Source organism: Macaca nemestrina, chromosome 10 (genome assembly GCF_043159975.1).
Source record: "Macaca nemestrina isolate mMacNem1 chromosome 10, mMacNem.hap1, whole genome shotgun sequence".
NCBI classification, from domain to species: Eukaryota; Metazoa; Chordata; class Mammalia; order Primates; family Cercopithecidae; genus Macaca; species Macaca nemestrina.
The window spans coordinates 49,480,125-49,507,247 of NC_092134.1; the positions used below are offsets into that span (position 1 = coordinate 49,480,125).

Here is a 27,123-nt window from a genome sequence, read left to right on the forward strand (position 1 = left end):
TTGTGGATTGAAGAGAAAAAACTTGGCAATTTTAACTTCAATTCTACGATCCCAAGTATAAACCTTTTGTTTTTGCTGCTGTTACGGCATCCCTTAAGAATCTAATTAAAGTCCGTATTCCTAGAAAATAAGCAAGCATTCAAAATATTAAGGTATGTAGCATGTTACACAAATTTTCAAGAGGTCTTGAATTTACTTGGGATTACTTTTTATTGTTATAAAATTAACTGTATATATAAAAATAAAATATGCATTGTAATTAAATAATTTTTAAAAAAAATTTAAAAGGCTTAAGTTAGTATTTAAAATGTCAACATCTTTTAAAAGTTATGCACACAAAATGTTAGAATAAGAAAGTTAATCATTGCATTATTTATTATATGTTCTAAAATTAGTCATCTAATGGAGTAAGATGTCCAGTAAAACCCCGATAATTAAATAAGCATTTACTTCTAATCCCACTCATAGCTTCATTACAACAGCAGGGAACACATTTTTAAAAAGAACAACCTACATTAGCCAATAACTGGTAGGAGAAATAGCAGAGAAGGGATGCCAACAAATTTCAAAAGATAAAATAGAGAGATAACAGTGATAGCTGATTTAGCACAGTAAGATGAAACCAAATGCCTACAGTAGGACAAAGTCAGCAAGAATCAAGTTGACTTATAACCCAGAATCCTAGGAATGTTTAACTGATAGCTCCAGTTTCACTGATAGCAATAAGTGTCTTTGAAGGTTGGAAAGAAAATATATTTAGCACCGAAAAGATTAAGTAAAAGTTTGTTTAAAAGGTAATTAAGAAACTCAGGACTCTTTATTAGCTTCACAACAAAGTAAACTCCTTCTTGTCCACCTGCACTCTGCAGATGAAAAGAAGATTTATTTCTGGATAGGGATATCAGATGAATACAGGCCCTTTCCACACATGAAAAAATCCTACATGACTGGAATTCCAGTTCACCTAACTGATTCACTGCATTGCCAATTCCACTAAATTCATGGAAAAACAACTAATTGCTCCAGATCGTCAATTTGCTAAATAACCTTTGTGAAATGATTAATTGGCTAAATTAACTTTTTATTTACTTTAAAATATTTTATAAAAACACATACTTCACAGCATATATTACATTTATAATGTGAATTCTTTATATTAAATGATATACTTTGAGAATGTATTAATATATTGTTCATACATTTATTTATAAGAATACTATATGTACAAAGAATATAGGCCTAAGAGACTATTTATTCAGTATATTCTTGAGACATATATGTTTAGGCTTGTATTTCTAGCAACATAGGGAACCAGATATCAGAAAACACCTAAAACAACTAAAAACAATAGAGTTTTAAATATAGTTTTCTAATCTTCAGTTTTGTGCAGACAAACTAGAGACATTTTCCTGAGGTTAAAGAGGCACAAATCCATAGGACTGGAAAAATTTTGGAACCTATGATCAACATGATGTATCTGCTCATCTCTGGAGTACTAAACTGTGCCTTTAGATTAATCAAATGAACCTAGTGTAGAAGCCAAAGCCTGACACTTAAGCAGAGGGCAAGGGCAGGAAGTTCAGAACAGAGCTATTCACAAAAAGTCAGGATCTGGGAAGAGGTACAGCCTCCTTGGGTGCATCAGAAAGGAATCTACTGTAGAGAAGGGGCACACCTACTTAGGCCTTGGCTCTGGGAAATTCCCAAGGAAAGGACTGAGATACAGAAAGGGATGGTTTTCGAATAAAATGTTTGACGTGTGGATAACTAAATAAACATTGACCGTATAAAACAATAATAATAATATCTAACCTAGTCAATAAAAAAATAAGTTAGAATTGAAATAATCCTGGATGATCATACTATGCTCACATAATTCATAACTAAAATAGATAATCATATCAATAATTAAAATAAAATAGAAAAGTACATCATGCAATTTATAAACCTTTTTTAAAAGACAAAATTCTATATTCTTTTCTAAAGAATAATATTTTCGTTAATCAGAGATATGATTTTGAAATAAAATGACCAAAGTGAATTGTTGGCTTGGGTTCCCTGGAAACACTGAAATTTACATCTATTTTGAAAACAGCCATTTCTACTTATGTTGGTATGTGACATATTTTTATAAACCAATAGTAAAATAGAATCCATATATACTTTTTCATATGAGTCAAATCTCTTCTCCCTGATTGTTCAGTTATTCTTGCATTATTGCTAAATGCTTAAAGTTTCTATGGTTTTAGAAATAATTTCTGAAAATCATTTTGGGAGCAAACCCAAACTTCTAAATAAAACCCATGAACTCATGGATAGCAAAATGAATCCAAAAAAAAAGATTCAGCACAACCTCTATGAACTAAAGCCTCTAAGTTTTGCTTAAGTTAGTTCAGACAGGGTTCAGATAAAATGCGAGCTCATAGTTTCTAGCCAAACCAAATAAAATGCCAATATTGTGCATTGTTAGATTATTCTTAATAATTTCAACATCTGTTGCTTCATACTCGTCTGTCTACAAAATATGAGAGGATAATAGGCATTTTCTTACCAAACGTATATTGCTTTTGCAATTACATCAATGTTAGATATACATAAATTATTCCATAATAATTACTTTTTAAATTTTGGAAGAGGCGCTTCATAGAACCAAAATTTATATCCTCAATTCTACAATATTCTGAGATATCACCCTCAGTAATATATTCTGGATTCAAAATATTAAAGAAAAGCAGATAGATCCTAAAGGACATCTTCCTTGGGTTTAGTTGCTTTGCTGTTTCTAACTCAATCAGGAAACCAACAAAGAACAGATGACATTCTCACTTTTAATATAGTCTTAAGAGGACTTATAGATAAATGATTAATTGCACTGGTATAAATAGGATAGAGAGGAAGTAAAAGGGCACCAAAGTATGAAGCCAGTATCAGCAGTCTGTAATCACTCCTAGGATAAGGGGAGAGATGTTATTAGAAACCAGCAGGATGGAGCTTCATGTAGAGCTGGCCTCACAAAGAGGAGCAATGAACTTTCCTTTAGAGGAAAGTCAGTAGTGGTGACCTCAAGGGACATGGGAGGAAATAAGTATGCAACTTCTCTCACCTTTTTCCCAGGTGTCCTGATCATTGTCCCCATGATAAAACCTAAATGGAAGGAAGAGAGCCCTGACTACAACTATTCAATTTATAAATATCAACATCCTCGTTAGAGATTAGAATGGGAAAGATGCAGGGTGACTCTGAAAGGGAGATTGAAGAAACTGCACATTTTAATATTGTGAGCTCAGAAAAATGCATTATAGCACCTAAATAAAAATTAAATGTGGATTATATTATGGAAATTCTCTGATATGAAAAATCACAATAACAAGATATCACAAGTTTTTAACAGGCAGTATCAAATGCCAGAGAAAAACTAGAGTACAATAAATTAGTTGGTTATATCATTTCCTTCTATGTACATGTGTATGTGCATGTCTATTTCTTTTTTGAAGTAAATTTAATAAAATAATGTTTATAAAGTCTTTGAATATTTAATATCCATATGAAAAATGCACATGTCACAACCTTAATACTATAAACATTCTTCTATGTTAATAAAAATTCCATTGTAATGAATATTTAGCTAGTAAAATGAAATACAACATTTTTCCTAAATAACTAAATTCACATAACAGTTCTCATAGGTATTTTCCAGCACTATCTTAATATTTAAGTCATAAAAAGTTCAGATAATAAACAGTTAATATTAAAACCATGATATAAACTTTAAAGCTGTATACCATTTTATGTCCATGATTCCAAAGACATTTATAAGATTATGAAACCTCATTTCTCTCCTTACAAAGTAAATCAGGACAGCTTTTAAAAAGATTTTTATTTTCTTGTAATTTTACTTGAAATATATTCCACTCCTTTATTAAATGAGAAGCATGATAAAAAAAAAATAGAGGAATTTTGTTTCTTGATGACATATAGCTATGTGGCACCATTCTTTACATTTTCATTAATTTGGCATGGCTGTTAAGAATGTCTGTAACCACCGAGACATTGGTCAATATTCTGACTGGTGATTTTTGTGTTATAATGAGGTAGGATACTTAATCTCTACACATTTAGACTTTTTTTTTTTTTTTTTTTTTTTTTTGGACAGAGTCTTGCTCTGTCACCCAAGCTGGACCGCAGTGGCGCACCTCAGCTCATTGCAATCTCTGCCTCCCAGATTCCAGTGATTCTCCTGCCTCAGCCTCCCGAGTAGCTGGGATTACAGGTGCCCTCCACCATGCCCAGCTAATTTTTGTATTTTTAGTAGAGACGGGTTTCACCATGTTGACCAGGCTGATCCTGACCTCAACCTGATCCACTGGCCTTAACCTCCCAAAGTGCTGAGATTACAGGTAGAAGCCACTGTACCCAGCCTATATTCCAGCTTTCTCATCTTTAAAATTGAGGTATAAGGATATTAATTGTAGTTATAATATCTACCTACCTTATTGTTTTCAAAAACATAAAATAACACAAAAGTCTCACTAGTAGATATTCCTCTTTTACCCCTAATCCCAACACACATATCAGATTCAAACATCTACGTGTCCTAACAGGGAGATCTAAGCTGATTTCTGCTTGGAAAATAACTTCCCAAAATCTCCATTTGAGATACTCAGGAAGTCTTTTGTCCGAAATATGGTGCCAAAGGCAAGTGCTAAGAAATAATCACATATTCAGAACATATTATAGAAAAAGAAAAATTGAGTGTACAGCCAGAATGCAGAGCCCCCCATCTCTGAGATCAGCTGGTAACTTTTTTTTTTATTATATATAAAGCACTTCCAATTCCCACTTCCACCAGTATTACTCTGTTCCAAGGCAAGATCATTGTTTGATGGATTAGTTCCACAACCACCTATATCAGTTTACTCACAGCACGGCTTATGGAAGGACTCTATTAAATTGGTATGTCAATTACCTGCTGAAAACTCAAAGATAGAGCCTTTACAGCAGTCCTAAGAGACCTGGGTCTCAAATCTATAGAGATAGAAAATAGATAAGTGGGTGCCGAGGACTGAGGGCTTGGGAGGTCTAGCAGATGATAGCTAAAGTGTATAGGGTTTATTTTGGGGGTAATAAAAATGCTCTACAATTGATTGCAATGATGGTTGAATAACTGAATATACTGAAACAATTGAATTGTATGCTTTAAGTGGGTGAATTATGTGATATGTGAATTATGTCTCAATAAAGCTGTTACCAAAAGGAAAAATTAAAAGGATCTGGTCCTCATCTGCCATGACTTTACCCCCACCTCACTCTGCTCCAGCCACTCTGTCCTCCCCAGAGTCCTTCTGACAAGTCCAGCATGCTATGTCTTAGGATATTGACTCTGGCTGTGCCATCTGCCTGTGACACTCTTTCCAATTTTATTTTATTGTATTTATTTTTATGTGTATAAACTTACAGGGTACAAATATAGTTTTATTACATGGTATGTTAGTCCGTTTGCCTTGCTATAAAGGAATACCTGAATCTCAGTAGTTAATTGATAAGGAAAGGTTTATTTGGCTCATGGTTCTGCAGACTGTACAAGAAGCATGGAACCAGCACTGGCTTCTGGCAAGAGCCTCAAGAAGCTTCCAATTATAAAGAAAGGTGAAGAGGGGAGCGTGTGTGTCACATAATGAAAGAGAGAGGGGAGGAAGTGCCAGGATCTTTTTACTAATCAGATGTTGTAGTAACTAACAGAGCTAGGGCACTCACTCATTATGGCACGAAGCCACTCATAAGGGATCTGCCCTCATTACCCAAACACCTCACACCAGTCCCCATCTCAAACACTGGGCAGCACATTTCAACAGGAAATTTTGAGGGGACAATATCCAAACTATTTCACATGGATATATTGCATAGGGAAGAAGTCTGGGCTTTTAGTGTCCCTGTCACCCATATAATGTACATTGTACCCATTAAGTAATTTTTCATGCTTTATCCCCCCCGCCCCCGACTTCCCACCCTTCTGAGCCTTCAATTCTTAGGATTCTATACTCTATCTACATGTGTACACAAAATTTATCTAGATTTGCGTTGCAAATCATTTTTAATTTTTAACTACATCTTCCCAAAGTATTTTCTGATGGACACTAATCCAATTAGATCTTTCTTGAGAATGGGTTATATAGTCATACATATCTGGAAATAATGCATATCACCCCACACCTTTGAAAATTCACATAAGATATTAACATAATCTTTGAGAAGGAAGCCCTGTAGCAGAAAAACAGATTTACCTTTGCTTCTGTACTTCCAAAATGTACTTAGACTGAAAAAGGAAACTAACATCTTTATTGTCTCTCATATGTCATGAAATTTCTCCTCATCAAAATGCTCCATTGAGCAAATCCATTTTCATACCTTTAAATGACCATTTTTAAAGTACAAACTGTACTGATAAAGCCAACATTAATACAATCCTACTTACTTTGCCCATTCAGTTAATTTTTAGATAAACTTATACATTTAATTAATAAACTTTCATCTATAAGATCACAATGTTTATGTTTGTTGAAACAATTTTTATAATGGAAAGGTCAAAAGAAAATGGACAATTATATAAATGAACTAATGTAGCTCACAGAATGATATGGATGTTGCAACATGAATCATTTGCAAAACCTAATCATTTATTAAAACAAAGCAAAGAAGAAATTTTATCATATTAGAACTTATAAATAGCTATATTGAAAAGTATTCTAAACATACAAAAATTAACTGAAGAATATATATGAATTTTAGTCTAGAAATTACATATTAGCTTATATTTTGTATAATATACATTATTATATAATACATTATACAAAATTTGTGTTTTGTATAATGTATAAGTTATACATTAGGTAAGAAAGTAATTGTATTCTTATTTTTCTTATTGCAAAAAATTGAGATTATTTCCCAGATAGGCTGGAAATTGTGGTGCAAGATATAAACTCTATTATATAGTTCAAAGCAAAGATATGACAATGAAGCATATATTACATAAGAAACAAAATATTTAGACCTAAGAATGACTATGTTAGATTTTTCTGAGTTCAAATATTCTGACAAGTAGTCCTTATACATACATGTGTATATCTGATATTGTTTTGGAAAATGTATTCACTGTATAGTGCTTAAATATCTAGGGTGTTTAATAAAGATGTAAAGAGATTAGTGCATCACATAATCTTGTCAACTTTCTTTTTCCTTACATCTTATTATCTCTTCTTATTTATTATTGGTTAGATTTTCATTTTGTGAATTTGAAATTGGAAATATTTTGTCAAGTGTGCACATTCTGAATATATAACCTTCAATTAAAAGCATTATTCGATTGCCTCTGATTCTTACTAAAGTGTAAAAATTTAAGGCAGAAAAAAGAGATTTTGTGAACAGCAAGTGCTATATGCATCAGCTTTGAACACTCTTTATGTGGCAGAGTATAGATTTATAAATATTCTAAACTAAGAAACAACCCCATCTTTCTTTAAAATATTTGCCCTAGGCATTTAATAAAACTGAAAATCATAAGGACATGCTAATGTTTGCCATTAAGAAACTTGGATTAGCCAGGCATGATGGGACATGCCTGTAGTCCAAGCTACTTGGGAGGATCAATTGAACCCTGGAGGTCAAGGCAGCAGTGAGCTGTGATTGTGCGACTGCACTCCAGTCTGGGTGACAGAGTGAGACCCGATCTAAAAAAGAAAAAAAAAAAACTTGGAAAATAATGAAAACCTATGAAAGTGTAGATCTTTACCACAAAGAGAGTTCCACAAAAGCACTAGCTGTTTGCCAAAATATTTTTCTTCATAGGCACTGAATGTGTTATCTTTACTATCTAAAAATCTACCCCAAATTAATGGTTCACATAAACATTTATCATTGTTTTTTTCACAATTCTGCGGGCTGGGTTTAGCTGAGGTTTTATGGGCTTGGGTTGAACTTACTTCAGCACTTGCAGTCACCTGATAGACCTTCTGGAAGTGGATGATCTAGTGACAGGGACAGGAGGCAGAGAAATTCTAAGCAGAAAAGGGTAGGTCTTCAACAAACCCTACTCTCAAGTCTGAGACTGCGACCCAAAGTGAGAACTTATATCCCTATTTTCCTGCTTGAATGTTGCCTTTTCCAAAACCACCCATGGCCTGCCCCACCCCATATCCTGTGCCTATGAAAACTCCAGACTCAGGCAGTAGAGAGCGAGAGAAGCAGCCGGATGTTGGATACTAAGGCTGGATGTCAAAGATAAGTGGCTTGACTTCAGAGGGACAGCTTGATGGTGTAACTTCAGAGAAAAATCTAGCTGAAGGCGACCAGACTTCAGGGGAAGATTATCTTCCTGCCCTGTCCCCTTCAGCTCCCCTTGTGGCTAAGAGCCATCTCCATCACCAATAAAATCCCCTGCATTTACCATCCTTCAATTCATTTGTGTGATCTCATTTATCCTGGACACTGGACAAGAACTTGGGAACCACAGGTGTGGATGCAAAAGGATGTCACACTGACAATTTGCCTTCACTAATGGAAGGCAGTCACCTCATGCGAAAAGGCAGAGGGTCCACTGAGCTGTTAACACTTAAGCCATCCACAGACAGCAGAGCTGTAAGAGCACTGTAACGCTCCCTCTGGGACTTCAGGACCTCAGGAGTTATGGGTACCCCCTCCAAGACATTGCCACAGGGTCTGTGCACAGTTCTCTCCTGCCGGTGCTCCAAATCACTCACTCTGCCTCCTGCACCCACTCACCTGTGTGCTCCCTCCCATGAAGTGTGGAGTGCAGTAGGTCTGAGTGAGTGGAGTTTGCGCTGAAATGGCCGGCTAGTTCCAGCGTTCCAGCTCTCACCTCCTTCACTTGCACTTGCCCTGATAGAAGCAGTTGCTTCTGCGGGCTGAGTAGATGAGGCAACCCCTTCATGCATCCCGTGAAGGGGTCAGGAAAATATCCTGCTTCACTAGGATGGCCTTATTCATATATTTGGTGTTTGGTAGGCTGTTGGTTAGCTTTAGACTGATTCTCAAGCTTGGCAATATTCCAAGAGGGAGAGAGCAGAAGGTGCAAGTTTTTTTCAGTCCAAAGCTCGAAATCTGCTAAGTCACTTGTCTCATATTCTTTTAGTTAAATCAAGTCATTTGTACAAGATCAGATTCAAGGCGTAGGGGGAAAAGACTCCACCACTGGATGGGAGAGGCTGTGGAAATGTGTGGAGGTTTTTAAATCTGACATAGATACATAGTTTAACTAGATACATAATTAAACCTCTGATCACATTGGGTGTAGACATCTGAATGATGAGTAAATACTTAGATACAGTGATGTTGGCTACCTTCAGACCTAGACAATAAGAACTGCATGGATGCTTTTCTTTTTTTCTTTTTTTTGCCCTTCAAGTTCACTGGGATTGCATGTTTAAGGCCATGAAAAACAGGTAATAATGAAGAACAATTTTTTTCAGCCTGAGTCTCTGAATAGCTGTGTAAAACAGAGCATCTCCATCTACTCCCCACTTACCCCGCCTTCCTGAAACAATCCTAAACTGCATGCGAGTAAATTAAAAGGTTACTTAATACTATGGTTTTACCTACTGGAGACGACTGCTCTAGTACAGCTTAATTTATTAGAATTAAAGTGGAGAGTTTACTTGTTTTCTCTACACTTGTCATTATATTGTGAATATTTCAATACTGATTGATTTTTCCTGACAGACACTTTGAGATTAAGAAGTCCATCATTAATGTGCTGCTGGATTCGGTTTGCCAGTATTTTATTGAGGATTTTCACATTGATGTTCATCAGGGATATTGGCCTGAAATTTTCGTTTTTTGTTGTGTCTCTGCCAGGTTTTGGTATCAGGATGATGCTGGCCTCATAAAATGAGTTAGGGAGTAGATCTTTTTCTATTGTTTGAATAGTTTCAGAAGGAATGGTACCAGCTCCTCTTTGCACCTCTGGTAGAATTTGGCTGTGAATCATCTGGCACAGGACTTTTTTTGGTTGGTAGGCTATTAATTACTGCCTCAATATCAGAACTTGTTACTGATCTATTCAGGAATTCGACTTCTTCCTGGTTTAGACTTGGGAGGGTGTATGTGTCCAGGAATGTATCCATTTCTTCTAGGTTTTCTAGTTTATTTGCGTAGAGGTGTTTTTTATATTCTCTGATGGTAATTTGTATTTCTGTGGGATCAGTGGCGATATCCCCTATATCATTTTTTATTCTGTCTATTTGATTATTCTCTCTTCTCTTCTTTATTAGTCTGGCTAATGGTCTATTTTGTTGATCATTTCCAAGAACCAGGTCCTGGATTCATTGATTTTTTTAAGGCTTTTTTGTGTCCCTATCTCCTTCAGTTCTGCTCTGATCTTAGTTATTTCTTGCCTTCTGCTAGCTTTTAAATGTGTTTGCTCTTGCTTCTCTAGTTCTTTTAATTGTGATGTTAGGGTGTCAGTTTTAGATCTTTCCTGCTTCCTCTTGTGGACATCTAGTGCTATAAATTTCCCTCTACACACTGTTTTAAATGTGTCCCAGAGATTCTGGTACATTGTGTCTTCATTCTCATTGGTTTTAAAGAACTTATTTATTTCTGCCTTCATTTCGTTATTTACTCAGTAGTCATTCAGGAGCTGGTTGCTCAGTTTCCATGTAGTTGTGCAGTTTTCAGTGAGTTTCTTAATCCTGAGTTCTAATTTGATTGCACTGTTGTCTGACAGACTGTTTGTTATGATTTCTGTTCTTTTGCATTTGCTGAGGAATGTTTTACTCCCAATTATGTGATCAATTTTAGAATAAGTGCCATGTGGTGCTGAGAAGAATGTATATTCTGTTGATTTTGGGTGGAGAGTTCTGTAGATGTCTATTAGGTCCACTTGGTCTAGAACTGAGTTTAACTCCTGAATATTTTTGTTACTTTTCTGTCTCATTGATCGGTCTAATATTGACAGTGGGGTGTTAAAGTCTCCCACTATTATTGTGTGGGAATCTAAGTCTCTTTGTAGGTCTCTAGAAGGTTTTTTTTAATGAATCTTGGTGCTCCTGTATTGGATACATTTGGGATAGTTAACTCTTCTTGCTGCATTGATCCTTTTACCATTATATAATGGAATTGTCTCTTTGATCTTCGTTGGTTTAAAGTCTGTTTTATCAGAGATTAGGATTGCAACTCCTGCTTTTTTTTTTTTCTTTCCATTTGCTTAGTAAATATTCCCCCATCTTTATACTTTGAGCCTATGCTTGTCTTTGCATGTGACATGGGTCTCCTGAAGGGAGCACCCTGATGGGTCTTGACTCTTTATCCAATTTGCCAGTCTGTGTCTTTTGATTGGGACATTTAGTCCTTGTACATTTAAGGTTAATATTGTTATGTGTGAATTTGATCCCGTCATTATGATGCTAGCTGGTTCTTTTGTCCATTAGTTGATGCTGTTTCTTGATAGTGTCAATGTTCTTTACAATTTGATATGTTTTTGCAGTGTCTGGTACAAGTTATTCCTTTCCATGCTCAGTGTTTCCTTCAGGAGCTCTCGTAAGGCAGGTCTGGTGGTGACAAAATCTCTGACCATTTGCTTGTCTGTAAAGGATTTTATTTCTCCTTCGGTTATGAAGCTTAGTTTGTCTGGATATTAAATTCTGGGTTGAAAATTCTTTTATTTAAGAATATTAAATATTGGCCCCATGCTTTTCTGGCTTATAGGGTTTCTGCAGAGAGATCTGCTGTTAGTCTGATGGGCTTCTCTTTGTGGGTAACCTGACCTTTCTCTCTGGCTGTCCTTAACATTTTTTCCTTCATTTCAACCTTTATGAATCTGACAATTATGTGTGTTGCGTTGCTCTTCTCGAGGAGTATCTTTGTGATGTTGTCGGTATTTCCTGAATTTGAATGTTGGCCTATCTTGCTAGGTTGGGGAAGTTCTGGATAATATCCTGAAGAGTGTTTTCCAACTTGGTTCCATTCCCCTCATCACTTTCACATACACCAATAAGATGTAGGTTTGGTCTTTTCACATAGTCCCACATTTCTTGGAGGCTTTGTTCATTCCTTTCTATTTTTTTCCTCTAATCTTGTCTTCTTGCTTTATTTTATTAAATTGATCTTCAATCTCTGATATCCTTTCTTCCGCTTGATCGATTCAGCTATTGATACTTGTGTATGCTTCATGAAGTTCTCATGCTGTGTTTTTCAGCTCCATCAGATCATTTATGTTCTTCTCTAAACTGGTTATTCTAGTTAACAATTCTGCTAACCTTTTTTCAAGGTTCTTAGCATCCTTGCATTAGGTTAGAACATGCTCCTTTAGCTTGGAGGATTTTGTTATTACCCACCTTCTGAAGCCTACTTCTGTCAATTTGTCAAACTCATTCTCTATCCAGTTTTGTTCCCTTGCTGGCGAGGAGTTGTGAACATTTTGAGGAGAATGGACTTTCTGGTTTTTGGAATTTTCAGCCTTTTTTTGCTGGCTTCTCCCCATTTTTGTGGATTTCTCCTACAGTAACCAAAACAGTATGGTACTGGTAACAAAACAGATATATAGACACATGGAACAGAACAGTGGCCTCAGAAATAACACCACACATCCACAACCATCTGATTTTTGACAAACCTGATGCAAAAAACCAATGGGGAAAAGATTAGCTATTTAATCAATGATGTTGGGAAAACTGGGTAGCCATATGTGGAAAACTGAAGCTGGATCCCTTCTTTACACCTTATGCAAAAATTAACTCAAGATGGATTAAATACTTAAAAGTAAGATCTAAAACCATAAAAATCCTAGAAGAAAACCTGGGCAATACCATTCAGGATATAGGCATGGGCAAAGACTTCATGACTAAAACACCAAAAGCAATGGCAACAAAAGCCAAAATTGGCAAATGGGATCTAATTAAACTAAAGAACTTCCACACAGTAAAAGAAACTATAATCCAAGTGAACAGGCAACCTACATAATGGGAGAAAATGTTTACACTATACCGATTTGACAAAGGTCTAACGTCCAGAATCTAAAATGAACTTAAACAAATTTACAAGAAAAAAAAAACCCCATCAAAAAGTGGCCAAAGTATATGAACAGACATTTCTCAAAAGAAGACATGTATGCTGCCATCAGACATATGCAAAAATGCTCATCATCACTGGTCATCGGAGAAATGGAAATCAAAACTACAATGAGATACCATCTCACGCCAGTTAGAATGGCGATCATTAAAAAGTCAGGAAACCATCCTGGCTAACACGATGAAACCCCGTCTCTACTAAAAAATACAAAAAAAAACGTAGCCGGGCGAGGTGGTGGGCGCCTGTAGTCCCAGCTACTCGGGAGGCTGAGGCAGGAGAATGGCATAAACCCGGGAGGCAGAGCTTGCAGTGAGCTGAGATCCGGCCACTGCACTCCAGCCTGGGTGACAGAGCAAGACCCATCTCAAACAAAAACAAAAACAAAAACAAAAACAAGTCAGGAAACAATAGATGCTAGAGAGGATGTGGAGAAATACGAAGGCTTTTACACTGTTGGTGGGAGTGTAAATTAGTTCAACCATTGTGGAAGACAGTGTGGCGATTCCTCAAGGATCTATAGCTAGAAATACCATTTGACCCAGTAATCCCATTACTGGGTATATACCCAAAGGATTAGAAATCATTCTACTATAAAGACACATGCACATATATGTTTATTGCAGCTCTATTCACGATAGCAAAGACTTGGTACCAACCCAAATGCCCATCAGTGATAGACTGGATAAAGAAAATGTGGCAAACATACACCATGGAATATTATGCAGCCATAAAAAGGATGAATTCATGTCCTTTTCAGGGACATGGATGAAGCCAGAAACCATCATTCTCAGCATACTATCACAAGAACAGAAAATCAAACACCATATGTTCTCACTCATAAGTGGGAGTTGAACAAGAAGAACACATGGACACAGGGAGGGGAACATCATACCGGGCGCCTCTTGGGGGGTGGGGTGCTAGGTGAGGAATAGCATTGGGAGAAATACCTAATGTAGATGATGGGTTGATGGGTGTAGCAAACCACCTTGGCATGTGTATACCTATGTAACAAAACTGCACTTTCTGCACATGTACCCCAGAACTCAAATAATATTAATATTAATAATAATAATAATTAATAAGTCCATTATTAAATGGAAAATTCTACATTTTTACTGAACCATAATTTCTATGTGCAAAGATGAAATTCCTCAAAACCTATGAAGATGTGTGAAACAACTACAAAATTTTTATATAAGCTGTACGATATGTAAAACCTTGGTAGACTGATTCCTCTTTAAATCTAGAGTTAGATATGATATTCATCAGTGTCAAAAGGTGCTAAAAAAGTCCCATGAGATATGTATATATTTTTTTCAACTTGGAAATTCAGAAGTAACTACTTCAGGCAACAAGTAACAAAACTTTTATTGAAATAGAATTCTCTGAGTATGCAATGTTAATTTCTTTCTAAAACTTTTAATAGTCTTGAGAAGAAATAAGATTTCCTACAACGACCATTCCAAAAGAAGACTTCCCAAAACGTTAAAGAGTAACATTATGAGCATTGAGGTGTTTGGAAAGAATACTCCAAAATATTCCGCTCCAGTATTTTTTCTCATGTGTAATGCTGTCATAACAAAACAATGTAGAATAAGTGTATCTACAGTTTTTACTTTTTAAAATAATGCATGAACATGTAAAAATCTACATAGTACAAGAGATAAAATGAAAATTAAATTCCTTCCTCTTCCATTCCACCACCCTGTCTCCCTCCATTGCTGAAAAAATAGCTGCTATTCACAAATTATTTGATTCTTCAACAAAATTTCATTAGTTTTCTTTTTATATTATTCTATACCTGGGACTTTTCACTTATTATTAATAATGTAGCTTACAGATACAAATCTTTCTTTTATAACTTTTGTATTTTGGACAGTTCGTGTTGACTCTTCTATGAAATATAAGGAAATTAGCACACTTACACATTTCTGTCATTTTCCCTCCATCATTTTTTCAGATAATCTCACTCATTTTTATTACTTGGTCAGTATTTAAGACACTTATATTTTGATTTATGCACAAAATTCCTAGACATTTTTATGTATAGTTTTATATTTAATACTTTTCTGTACATTGTCACATTTTTAACAGTTTCTCCAATATGGCAGTACAATATTATTATTTTTATCATCATCATTATTTTGATATATCTCTAGTTGACTGTATTCCAGACACAATGTTTTATTAAGTTTAATATGAAATTGATAATAACTTAGCTGGGAATAAAATTATTCAGTCATATTTTCTGTCTAAAACTTTCGCAGACCTGGAAAATGAATCTTCTATGGTTGATTAGTGAATCATATGGAAAAAGCTTTAAAGTCCAATTGATTTGTTGTTGTTTTACTAACAAGTAATTGGCTTTTTGTATTTGGGGACCATGCTCTTTTTCTTTGTTTTTTAATTTAAAAAAATAACAGATTATGTCATTTTGTTGATTATCTTCTACCAAGATGTCTTGGAGCTTGGCGTATCTTTTCAGTCTAAAGATTCCTGTTATGGAAAATGCTGTTACACCTATATCGTGTCAAATACCTTTACCATTTTTCTACACATCGACTCCTAGTGTGCATCACACACAACAGTGAGCATTTGAGTCTCTCTGTTAGAGAGCTGTTCTCAGGCCATCAGATTCATTTTCCCTGCTCTTGGAAAACTAGAAGTTCTTAGAATTTATATCCCCACCTTGCCTGGGAGTAGCTGTTAAACAAAGACGGATGCATGCAGAGTATAAATATTATAGTTCCCTTGCCTCTGACTGGGACAACTCTCACTCATGAGCTGTATTCTCTCCAGAGCTGTTTTATGGGATTGTGACCACGTTTTCCTCTTCTGGTATTTTACTAGGTATCATACTATTGTTTGGCTTCCTTCCATTTCTGTTCCCATTTCACTCCCCCACTGTTTTTATCTCGGAAAATTTCCTAATCCTTTTCATACCTTCCTTGTCTCAAAACATGCTTCTGGTGTATTCCTTTATTTCAATAAAGTTTTATCCTTTTGTATTAGAATTTTTTTTTAGTTCATTAGTTATTTTGTGGTTTTATAAATAAAAATTATGCTTATGGGTTTCCTTTTTTCCTTTCTTATCGATCATAGTTTCTTAAATTGTGTTCTTTAATATTTTTTAGCTTATTCCATTTTGCTCTTTCTCAATCTTCCCCCCTCCCTGTGCTCCCGCCAATTTTTCCTCGTCCACATACTCTTCAATTCTTTCAAAGTGGGGAAAATGTTTTTTGAAATGTCCACCGTTTTCTAAAATAATTTTTCATCTTCTATAGACTGTTCATGTGCTTTCGGTTTATATGTTATTTTCTCCTTTGTAAACATTAGTTTTAAAAGGTGTTCACTTACCTAAAAGGTTTCAAGTTTAATAGAGAAATATCCTTATTTTGATTACAAAGTGTATTAGTCCATTTTCACTCTGCTATAAAGAAATACTCGATACTGGGTAATTCATAAGCCAAATAGGTTTAATGGACTCACAGTTCTGCATGGCTGGGAGTTCTCAGAAACTTACAATCATGGCAGAAGGTGAAGGGGAAGCAGGCACCATCACAATGTAGCAGTATGGTAAGTGCTTGATATACAGTATCCCATTTAATTTTCAAAATATCTGCAAGTCTATTGTTTCCATGAATAAATGAGGAAAGTAAATGTTAATGAGATTATATTCACACTTACAATGAAATGTGAATATAGATAAATTATTTTTCTCTGTGCATTCATTTTTACAGTTCATTCTGTGAGAAGTCAGATATCATATCTGTGATCACAGATTACTGTTTGCTAAAAACAAGAATACCATATTACAAATAAATGATCAATTATAGGAGAGGTCTGGAACATTTCCACCACTAAAAATTATTTTAAAATCACCTCATGAAACCATGTTTCAGAATAGTTTCCTTGGACCACATCCAAAAGGAAATATAAAAAGAATAGAAAGCTTACCATCATACATGTTTTATTTTCACAATACCACTTAACATATTGCAGTACACATAATAGATACTAAATACTTTTTGAATGTAACATAACAGTGCCATATCTGATAACATCGTATCAAGCCACCATGATTTAGAATCTAACTATAAGATAGATTGTTTTCAGCTGGGCTTAGTGGCTCATGCCTGTAATCCCAGCAATTTGGGAGGCCAAGGCAGGCAGATCACCTGAGGTCGGGAGTTCAAGACCAGACTGACCAACATGGAGAAACTCTGTCTCTACTAAAAAGACAAAATTAGCCGGGTGTTGTGGCACATGCCTGCAGTCCAGCTACTCAGGAGGCTGAGGCAGGAGAATCACCTGAACCTGGGAGGCGGAGGTTGCGGTGAGCCAAGATCGCACTATTGCACTCCAGCCTGGGCAACGAGCAAAACTCCATCTCAAAACAAACAAACACACAACAAACAAATAAATACATAAATAAATATAAAAAATAAAAGGTGGATTTTTTCTTTTGTTTTATAATAAAATTAAAAAAAACATGGCATATCTGAACTTGTCTAAATATTGATTTAGAAAGTCAATAAACCTTTTTTTAAGAAATAGAAAGAGACAGCAAGAGAAGGGAGGGAGAGAGGAAAGGAAGGAGAAAAAGAGAAAGAAAAAAAAGATGAAAAAGAAAGAGAGAGAAGAGGGAGAGGCATATAATTCCCCTCTTTTTCCAGAAACGTGGGAGGATTGTTCTTGCTTTCCATTTGGAAGTTGGTTGTGGCTGTATGACTTACTTTGGCTAGCAGAATATAAATTAAAATGGCATGCATCACTTCTTAGCGTCGCCTGATACGCCTTGACATGCAGTGGCAATTTGGTTAGATTTGTAATTCCTGGCACATTGCCTTTTGCAATGCAAACAATAAAAATATTGTGTGTGTGTGTGTGTGTGTGTGTGTGTGTGTGTGTTTTTGTCAGTAAATTTATCCTAATCTCATCTCGACTGCTTTATCCTTTGGAAGTGAGCTTACATTTCCAGCTGGATAGTTTTGGGAATGTTTTTTTCCAGTAAAATTCACTAATGCCACCATCATAAATATTGTCAGGAGAGGGATAAGAGTTTTGTAGAAACTTTGTACTTTGGGGTTTTGTTTGTTTTTTTATGTAAATGACCAGTTGATGGGTGCTGACGAGTTGATGGGTGCAGCACAGCAACATGGCACAAGTATACGTATGTAACAAACCTGCACGTTATGCACATGTACCCTAGAACTTAAAGTATAATAATAATAATAAATAAATAAATTAAAAAAAAATTTATGAGTTCTAAGCTCGGGGTCTACTCCAGGTGGGAAGCTTAGCCTGTTCTGTGAGAGATAGGAAAATGCCACTAGAGTTTTGATTTGATCTCTTGGCTAGGAAGAGCTACCATGTTGGGGAGATATCTGGTTATGGTCACAGGCTGTGTAGTTGATGGACTGCACTCATGTAGTTAAATGCATGATTTTCTTTGCCCACATACATCTTTTCTGTAGTTGGAAAGTAAAATTATCTGTACACCTCACCCCTTCGAGTCAGAAAACTGATTCCAGAGAATAAAAGAAAAAAATACAAGCAGAGTAACTGCTTTTCCAATGGGCTTCCTAGAATAATTAGCTCTAAGACAAGTTTTGATACCTTCATAGAGCCTACATACATCTGCTTTTCTCCAGACAATCTTGCTATCATTGGAGGAATCTTAAGAATTTATTTTGTTTTCCAATCTGCCAGGACTCACTGTACTTCTTCTAAACTGGGAAGTGTGACTCAATATGCAATTCCTCTTTTAGATTTTTCCACATGTAATATCTGGCAGTTATTCTTTGATGTGGGTGGAAACCATGAACACATGTGATATTTTATTTTCACCTTTAATTCTATTTCATTTGTTTGATATTTTTAGTTTTTTTTTAAGTTGTATGCTGTTTATTTTCTTTACTGTAAAATAAATGTTAATTTTTTCACTCAAGAAAAAATAACATCTTGGTTAAGATTCACACTCTACAGCAAAACTATAAGTTCAAACTCTGGCTCATCAATTCATGACATATTTTTGAGAATTAAATATGTTCATTCATATACTGAGTTTATAACTGGTACATAATAAGTGCTTGATAATTGTTGACTTTTGTTAGCTACCACCTCTTCTGGAATTATCTAGTCATGTTCTTACTGTACTTTATTACATCTATACCTCTTAACAATGCTATATTTGATCATAAGCTATATTTTACACATTAGAAAACCAATGCTCATAGAATGTAACTTCTTTATCCAAATCCTACAGACAGAAACGTGGCCAAACCAAGACTTAAAGCCAATTTATCAAAGTCCAAAACTATGCTTTTATTACACTGCATTGCTTTTTGTAATTTCCAAATGTATTGCTGAATATTACTTTCTGTATTTATTACATTTTTTAAAATTTTGCCCAATGACATATCTCATGCACATTTAAGCTGGGTATGAAAACAGAGGCACAAATATTCTAGTGGCCCTACACAATCACAGATGTGTTCATTTTAAGTCTCTCAAAGTGATACTATAAATTTTAGTTCAAAATCTCAAGCTCTCATGTTGAATATATATGTCCACTTTATATACTGCAACAATTATAAAGAAATGCCTTATTTTTTTCCTTAGACTTTCTGAACTAGTAATTAATTTCACAGTGTACTCATAAAACAGTTACTCATAAAACACTATTGTTATCTCCTTCTGTGTGTTCGTGTGTGTGTGTGTGAGTGTGTGTGTGTGTGTGTGTCAGAGAGAGAGAGAGAGAGAAACAGAACACTGACTAAATCTAATTTATGGATTATATATAGGTATATATCTACTCTCTTTGAATAAAGCATTTTCTATAAACTCTTTGTAAAATTAAGATACATGAAAGATTGAGGAAAGTGGTCCAAGGTGTTATACACATGAGCCAAAGATGACCTTCTATATTGGCCCAATATTTTTTTCTTCTTCACAGCAGGCAGGATCCATTAACTCATAATCCTGCCAGCACAAAGTTGAAATTTTTAAATCAATCTAATGTTTTAAATATAGCCCAAATAAGCAGATTTTTAGCCATGTAGAGCCTGTCTGCTTTGAATATACTGTAAAACTGAACCCAACATCTGCTAGCCACAGATAAAATAAACCTCAGGCTTATAAAATCCCAAAACTACTGCTGCTCTTTGGAGCACTCTGACCCAGAGACTCCCTGCCATGCTGCTGAGTGACATCACCTAGATACATAACACCCTTCTCTGATTCCTCCGCCTCCTGGAGTTCACTTACCCTCCTCCCCTTTTGAGTAGTGGCCCCCATCCCATAGCCTCTAAAGGTCTCATCCTGTGGGAAACTTCCCTTGCTCCCATGCAAACCTGTCAAAGTGTAGTTTAAAGAAAACTTGTTGCAGCCTTCTGCCACCTTATGATTATATCTCCTTTCTTGATCAGTTCAAAAATTCCTCAATCTCACTAAAAAGTGGAATATAGTTTGTCTCATCAGGGCCAAAATAAGTATACAATAAACAGTAATAATGTAATATAGTAGACACAAATATAATGTTGAAGGCAAAATTGCTCTTTGACAAAATATAATATTCAAAATTAATCCATTATACTATATTTAAAATATTGATCCCAAGGTATTGACTAAATTAATGACAGCTTCATTGAGCTTCCAGCAAATGGCAATGATGCCATTTAAATTTGTTTAGGAACTAGTCTTGATTCCAAACTTAGTGGTAAACAGTGTCTGATTTTTACTATATTAAAAATTGAATTTCCCTTTGTCACCCTAAATTGGATTTATTCTAAAATTTCTAATTTATTGTTAAATAATCTATCATCTAGAATTCATTTCAGAGATGTCTGATGCCTCCTATCTTAATTCATTGTACATTCTTTCAATAAACATGTGTAGTCAGACATTGGATTGAACACCATTTCTGTCATAATCTCTCAGACTCCGGACTAAGAAAATAACATCTTTAGGATTAGTGTCCTGACTATAAAATAAAATGATAATTTCTAGTAGACATTTTTATGAATATTAAAACAAGCTAATGCATGTTATAAAAACATACACTTTTGGCATAGAGTAAACATTCAAGAAGTGGTAACTGCCATTATTGTTGTGACTGTTTATATTTATTTTACTTTTGATTCATTATTTTATACCTTATATTGAGCTTGAGTTATTAGCTGTATAAATGACACACAGAGAGCTGTTTAAAGATTGCAGTTTCTGTGATATAAAAGGGCCCACTTTTAATAATAGGAAATCAAAATAATAGTAAACCTCAGAATATATTACTTTTTTATTTCCAGGAATAACATTACAACAACCAAATTTGGGTGGTAGAATTATGGAAAGGTGAACATGACAGAACAGGAGGGACAGGCTCAAAGTGTCAGAATACCTAACAAGATAAAAAGGCTGCTGAAAATGACTGCCAAAAATAATTAAACTACATAAAATAATGTTCATATTACATTGTCAAATAAGATTTAAAAAGTAGAACAATACATACAGTATAACATTTTGTATGAAAAGAAAAAATTATATACATAACAGTCATTTTTCATTTGATTCTAGAGGTCAAAAGGCTGGATTGAGCTTCCTTAATTAAGAGAAAGGAATTGGCTGAACACATTTAGTTTTCTCATGTGAAACAAACCTGTGGCAAGATGTGAATGAGTAAATGCATTTAGGGATTATGGACATGTGGAATCAGATAATAAGTATTATCTCTCTCACTCTCTTTTTCTCTTTCTTCTCAGGCAGTTGTTTCCATCTCCATATCAACTTCATTCTTTCTTACTGCAGATCATCTGTCAATTCCTAGTTCATATCAGTACTGCCATCAACTCTTACATGGCATATACAACAGAGAGGAGACATTCCTATTTTTCTACATCTTTTCTAAAAAGTACTGGTAAAGAATCTTGATGGCTATGATTAGATATTTACCCACAGATTATTAGTTCTGTATATGAAGGTGCAGTTGGCCAATAAAGATATGATCACGGAGATGCCATTCTTTTATTTATTTATTCATTTATTTATTTATAATTTCAGTTCTAGGGTACACGTGCACAACGTGCAGGTTTGGAGACCCCATTCTTTAGTTTCAGGATGATTTCACAAAAGCATGGATCATGACTTTGACAGCTACTACAAAAAATATTTACACACACATTATAAAAATGCATATGTATGCAAACTAAAATCGAGGAAGTGATGACAGGTAAAAAAGATGGGGACATTTATTTTAACTTAATATTCTTAATGTTAGGGTATTGAGAATATTGTTTGAAGTAGCCACATAGTTACTGATAAAATTATTTTTGGCCGAATAAAAGTTAATACATACTTAAACTTTTTTGTTGCATTAAGTAACAAATTCTGCAACACAATGGGAGAAAATTTATTTTAATACAATTAGATCACATTTGAAATGTGTCACTTTAAGTTAGTATAGTCAAACTCTGGAAAATCTATCAAATAAATATCGGCAAGGTGAAGAGAAATTCCCCTGATGGGAAAATGAGTTTCCCATCATGGATGCCAAAACAATGACCATTTACTCTTGTAGAACTACTAAATAAATATTTGCTAAACTCACAGATGAGCTGAATAACTTTAACAACAGTAGCTGTAATTTCATCTGCTTGTTCACATTAGATATAACATTCTATCAAACTTGCTTTCAAAGTTTAAAAATCACAGCATTAAATGACTCTGAGCTCTTTTCAACCCTAAGATTTACTTATTGCCTCCTTAGGGCAACTATAGCTACAACCTATATGTCTCGGTTCTAAGTAAAATTGACATGAATAATTATTTAATTTTACTGGTACTTTTTCATTTTTATATATTGTGTTTTAGTGTTTTTAAATTGTCACATTTACTTTAAAATACATTATTAGTTTTAAAAGTTATATTATAAAAAACATATTTGTGTTATGCCCAAATAAATATTTTATTATGTAACTTACTTCCTTTTATTATACTGGTCTCTTGAACTGAGGAGCAAATTGTCAAGGCCTGATAAGTAAGACATGCAACAAATGAAATAATACAATGTAAAAACACTGCATTTATCAATTTGCATTTTGGAAAAACATAAAATGCAAATAGAACATAAGATATGAAATATAGCAATTTTTCCAAAGCAAAGTGCATCTATAAATGAGAGATCATAGAGCCAATCTCAAACATTGTAGTACATTATGTATATTAATCACAAATATAAAATAATATTTTCTTTACATCTGAATATTACATAGGCTTTTACTGAATCCTACTTTGTAATTCATACTAAGATAGTATTGTTTTGTTTTAAAGAAAACTAGAAAAGAAAAATAAGAATATTATTGATTGGCAAAGACCTTCCTGTTTTCACAGTGTTTTAGAGCCTTCTAGACTGTGGATTGTTGGCCAACGTTAGAGAAGCAATCTAAAAACATAGAGGAAAAATGTAGTAGAAGAGGTGGCAATTAAAAATAAGCTTATCTTTCTAGCCTGTAGGGGTTCCTGGAACCACCATCTATGCATACTGAGAAGAGACTGTACATACAGTGGAGAGTAGAGTACTATTCAGTCTTAAACGAAGATTCTTGCTATTTGCAAGAACATGGGTAAACCTGGAGAATATTATGCTAAGAGAAATAAGCCAGATACCAAAAAAAGAAAAAAAATATTGCATACTATCACTTATATATGAAATCTTAAAAAAAAAAAGTCCAATACATAGAAATAGAAAGCAGAATGGTCAGTACCAGGCAAAGATTAAATTAAATAAACGGATCTATGCCAATCTCATGCAGAGACGAGGGATTCAGCACTTGGTAATATGAAATCCCTGGGAAATAATTCACTTTAAATAATATATAAAACAATTAAGAATGAGGAGGAAGGCAGGAAAAGAAGGAAGAAAAATAAAGATAGAGATGGAAAAGAAGAAGGGTAGCAAAAAAGAAAAGAAGAAAGGGGAAAGGGAGGTTTATCATCACCTTTCAAATATATGAGAAAATGTCAAATTAACATCGAAACCCTATCTTAGTTTTATTTTGTTGACTTTTAATTTCTTTCCCCGCTGTCACCTTTGGCACATTTGCTGCTCAATGTATTTTAATTAAGAGTATTCCTCTACTATTGTGAACTTTAAAGAACCAATACTTTGATAAAACGTCAAACTAGAATGAGAAGTTGGAAAAATCATAATCCGAAAGTGAAATTAAAACTTGGAGTTATATTTTAGAAACCTAGTCATCGAAACAGGACAAGAAACACTTGGTTCATGGAGCTACCGTCCTGATGTTTAATATGCAAAACCATATGCCCAAGAAGTTGTGACACGATACTGGCCTAAAGTTAGATGAGATATTTTTTCAACTGGGCCTTTTCTCTCATTAACTTAATAATCCTGAGGTAGACGTGTCAACTCTCTGAACTCTGGTTTCTTCATATGTAAAATAAGAGGTATACTCATTATTATTATTATTATTATTATTATTATTATTATTTGAGACAGAGTCTCGCTGTTGCCCAGGCTGGAGTGCAGTGGCGCAATCTCGGCCTACTGCAAGCTCTACCTCCCGGGTTCACGTCATTCTCCTACCTCAGCCTCCTGAGTAGCTGGGTCTACAGGCGCCCACCACCATGCCCGGCTAATTTTTTGTAATTTTAGTAGAGACGGGGTTTCACCGTGTTAGCCAGGATGGTTTCAATGTCCTGACCTCGTGATCCACCCACCTCCGCCTCCAAAGTGCTGGGATTACAGGCGTGAGTCACCGCGCCCGGTCATGCTCTTATTTTTATAATCCATATATTTTATATATGGATTTTAATGTTATAGTCCATAAATATATATACATACACACACACATATATACTTTCCCATGTATACATATAGATATATATTCTCATGCCTAGGTGCTTCAATAAATACAATTGGCCGTCCATATTCACAGGTTCCACATCCACAGATACAACAAATTGCAAACTGAAATATTCAAAAAATAAATAATACAAATAAATACAGTATAACATTATTTACATACTATTTAGACTGCATTAGGTATTGTAGGTAACTAGAGATTCTTTAAAACATACGGGAGGAGATGAATATGTTAAATGCAAATACTTGCCATTTTGTTTAAGAGACTTGAGAATGGATTTTGGTATTTAGGAAGGGGGTCCTGGAACCAATGCCTTGTGGATACTGAGGGACGATTTTATTCATAGCCTGGCATTTTATTACACAGGCACATTAAATAACCAAAGGTTATCACAAAAAGTAGAATAAAATATGATCCTTGTCTTCAAGAAGATGTCAATTATCATCTTATTTCTCAAGGTCGACAAGATCTAATATTTATTTTAGTGAGCAAATATCTGTCAGAATCAGCTTCCTGAACCTGAACTTTCACTCTTGCCTACTTTATTAGAATTTACTCCAAATTAATAATTTCAAAACTCCCATACACTGCTGTTCATTTTCAAATAACATCATTCCCCTAATTTATTTTCTCATTATGAGTTTTGAAGCCAGAAATATCTGGATTTGGATTCAAGGTTTGCCAGTGGCGTGCTAGGGAATGTAGGCAAGATGCTTAATTATTCTGAACATCCATTGCTTTATAAATTGAAGGTGTTGTATGTAAGATTTCAGCACAGTGTGTGGTACATAGTAGACATAATGGTTACTCCATCACTTATAGATATGGTGTAAGAAATTTGCCTAGTGTTCCACACATTGTAAGATGAACTCTTTGACTTCACAACTCACTCAGTTATTTGTAATCTACTCTTACCAGGTGTTGAGGGAAATCTCTGCCAGATTATCATTGTTCCAAACTAAAAGATATGAGAAGAATATGTAGTGTGATTTTGTCTAATCACATGTTTTTCTAACATTTTCTGTATTAAATCTTGACCTCAACTTTTAAAACTAAAAGTCACAAATTGCCATGAATATACTCACCAGTTTTGTCATTTAAGAAATTCCTATTGTGAATACATGTTTGAAGAAGGACAGAGCTTTAAAAGCAAGTTTTGAAGGCTGGAACAATATCAAAGATAGCTTAACAATACCATCTTCCTTCTCCAAAAGGTCATTGCTCTCTTGTCGAACCTTCCTTTAATCCAGACTTCTGCCAGTCTCCTCCCACATTAACATAAGTCCTATTTTTGACTAGTCTTTACATAGATATATTCAGTGCCTTCTTACCCTCCCTAAAGAAAAGTAAATTACACAGTTTGTGAGAGACATATACTAGCATTTGGTAATTTATTGAAGTAACAATTTTATTTGTGAAATTGTTCATTTATATAAGAAACCATGTTGTTCAGCAAATAAAAGTTAAAAAACTGTTTTCAGTATCAAACGAATTTGACCATGTAAGATAAAAGTGAAAGCAGCAGAGGGTTTATTAATTAATGGTGCTTAGGATGAAACATGTCTCCCTTAGCCTGAAGTGAGATCAGAATATTTTCTCTGAGGCATGATCAAGTAACATTTTGAATAAGGATAAAAGTCTTATTTTTCAATCAGTTCCATTTTATAATTCTAGTAAAAGACTATCAAGTTTTACTCATGATATATTTAAACCTATTTAATATTCCCAATGCTCTTCTATGGTAAAGCTGTAGTTTTACTAGAAATTGAAGTTGGACTCAGAGGAGTCTAATTTCCAGGGGCATATTTCATGATACTTCATAAGTTATTTTATTCTTTTAGTCTCACTTTATTGGCCTTTTTAATATATTCACTGTATTATACTACAAGACTCACAGTAGACCCTAAGTCTTCTCACAAAGACCTTGTGTTTATATTTACTATGCTGTAACTCAAGGCGCCTAAAACATTTTAAGGATCCTGGTAGTTCAAACGACACTGTGAAAATTCCAAAGTTATTTGAGAAGGCAGTTAATGTTATTATACTGACGAACAGCATTTGGAAATAGACATTATTGTACATTTATTTTAAAATGATTTTAGACCAGGCCCACAATGACTCCTCCACATTTCCAAATCTACAAAGCTCTAAAAATGGAAGG

General features: G+C 34.6%; 1 long non-coding RNA gene across 1 annotated transcript in view; it reads right to left on the reverse strand.

The window, feature by feature from the left end:
* The window catches only part of LOC139356540 (uncharacterized), an 89,365-nt gene continuing 62,242 nt past the window's right edge, over positions 1-27,123 (reverse strand). The window contains exon 3 of the long non-coding RNA XR_011608537.1: positions 1-120. This is a non-coding gene — a long non-coding RNA (uncharacterized lncRNA). The remainder of the gene's footprint in view (positions 121-27,123) is intronic.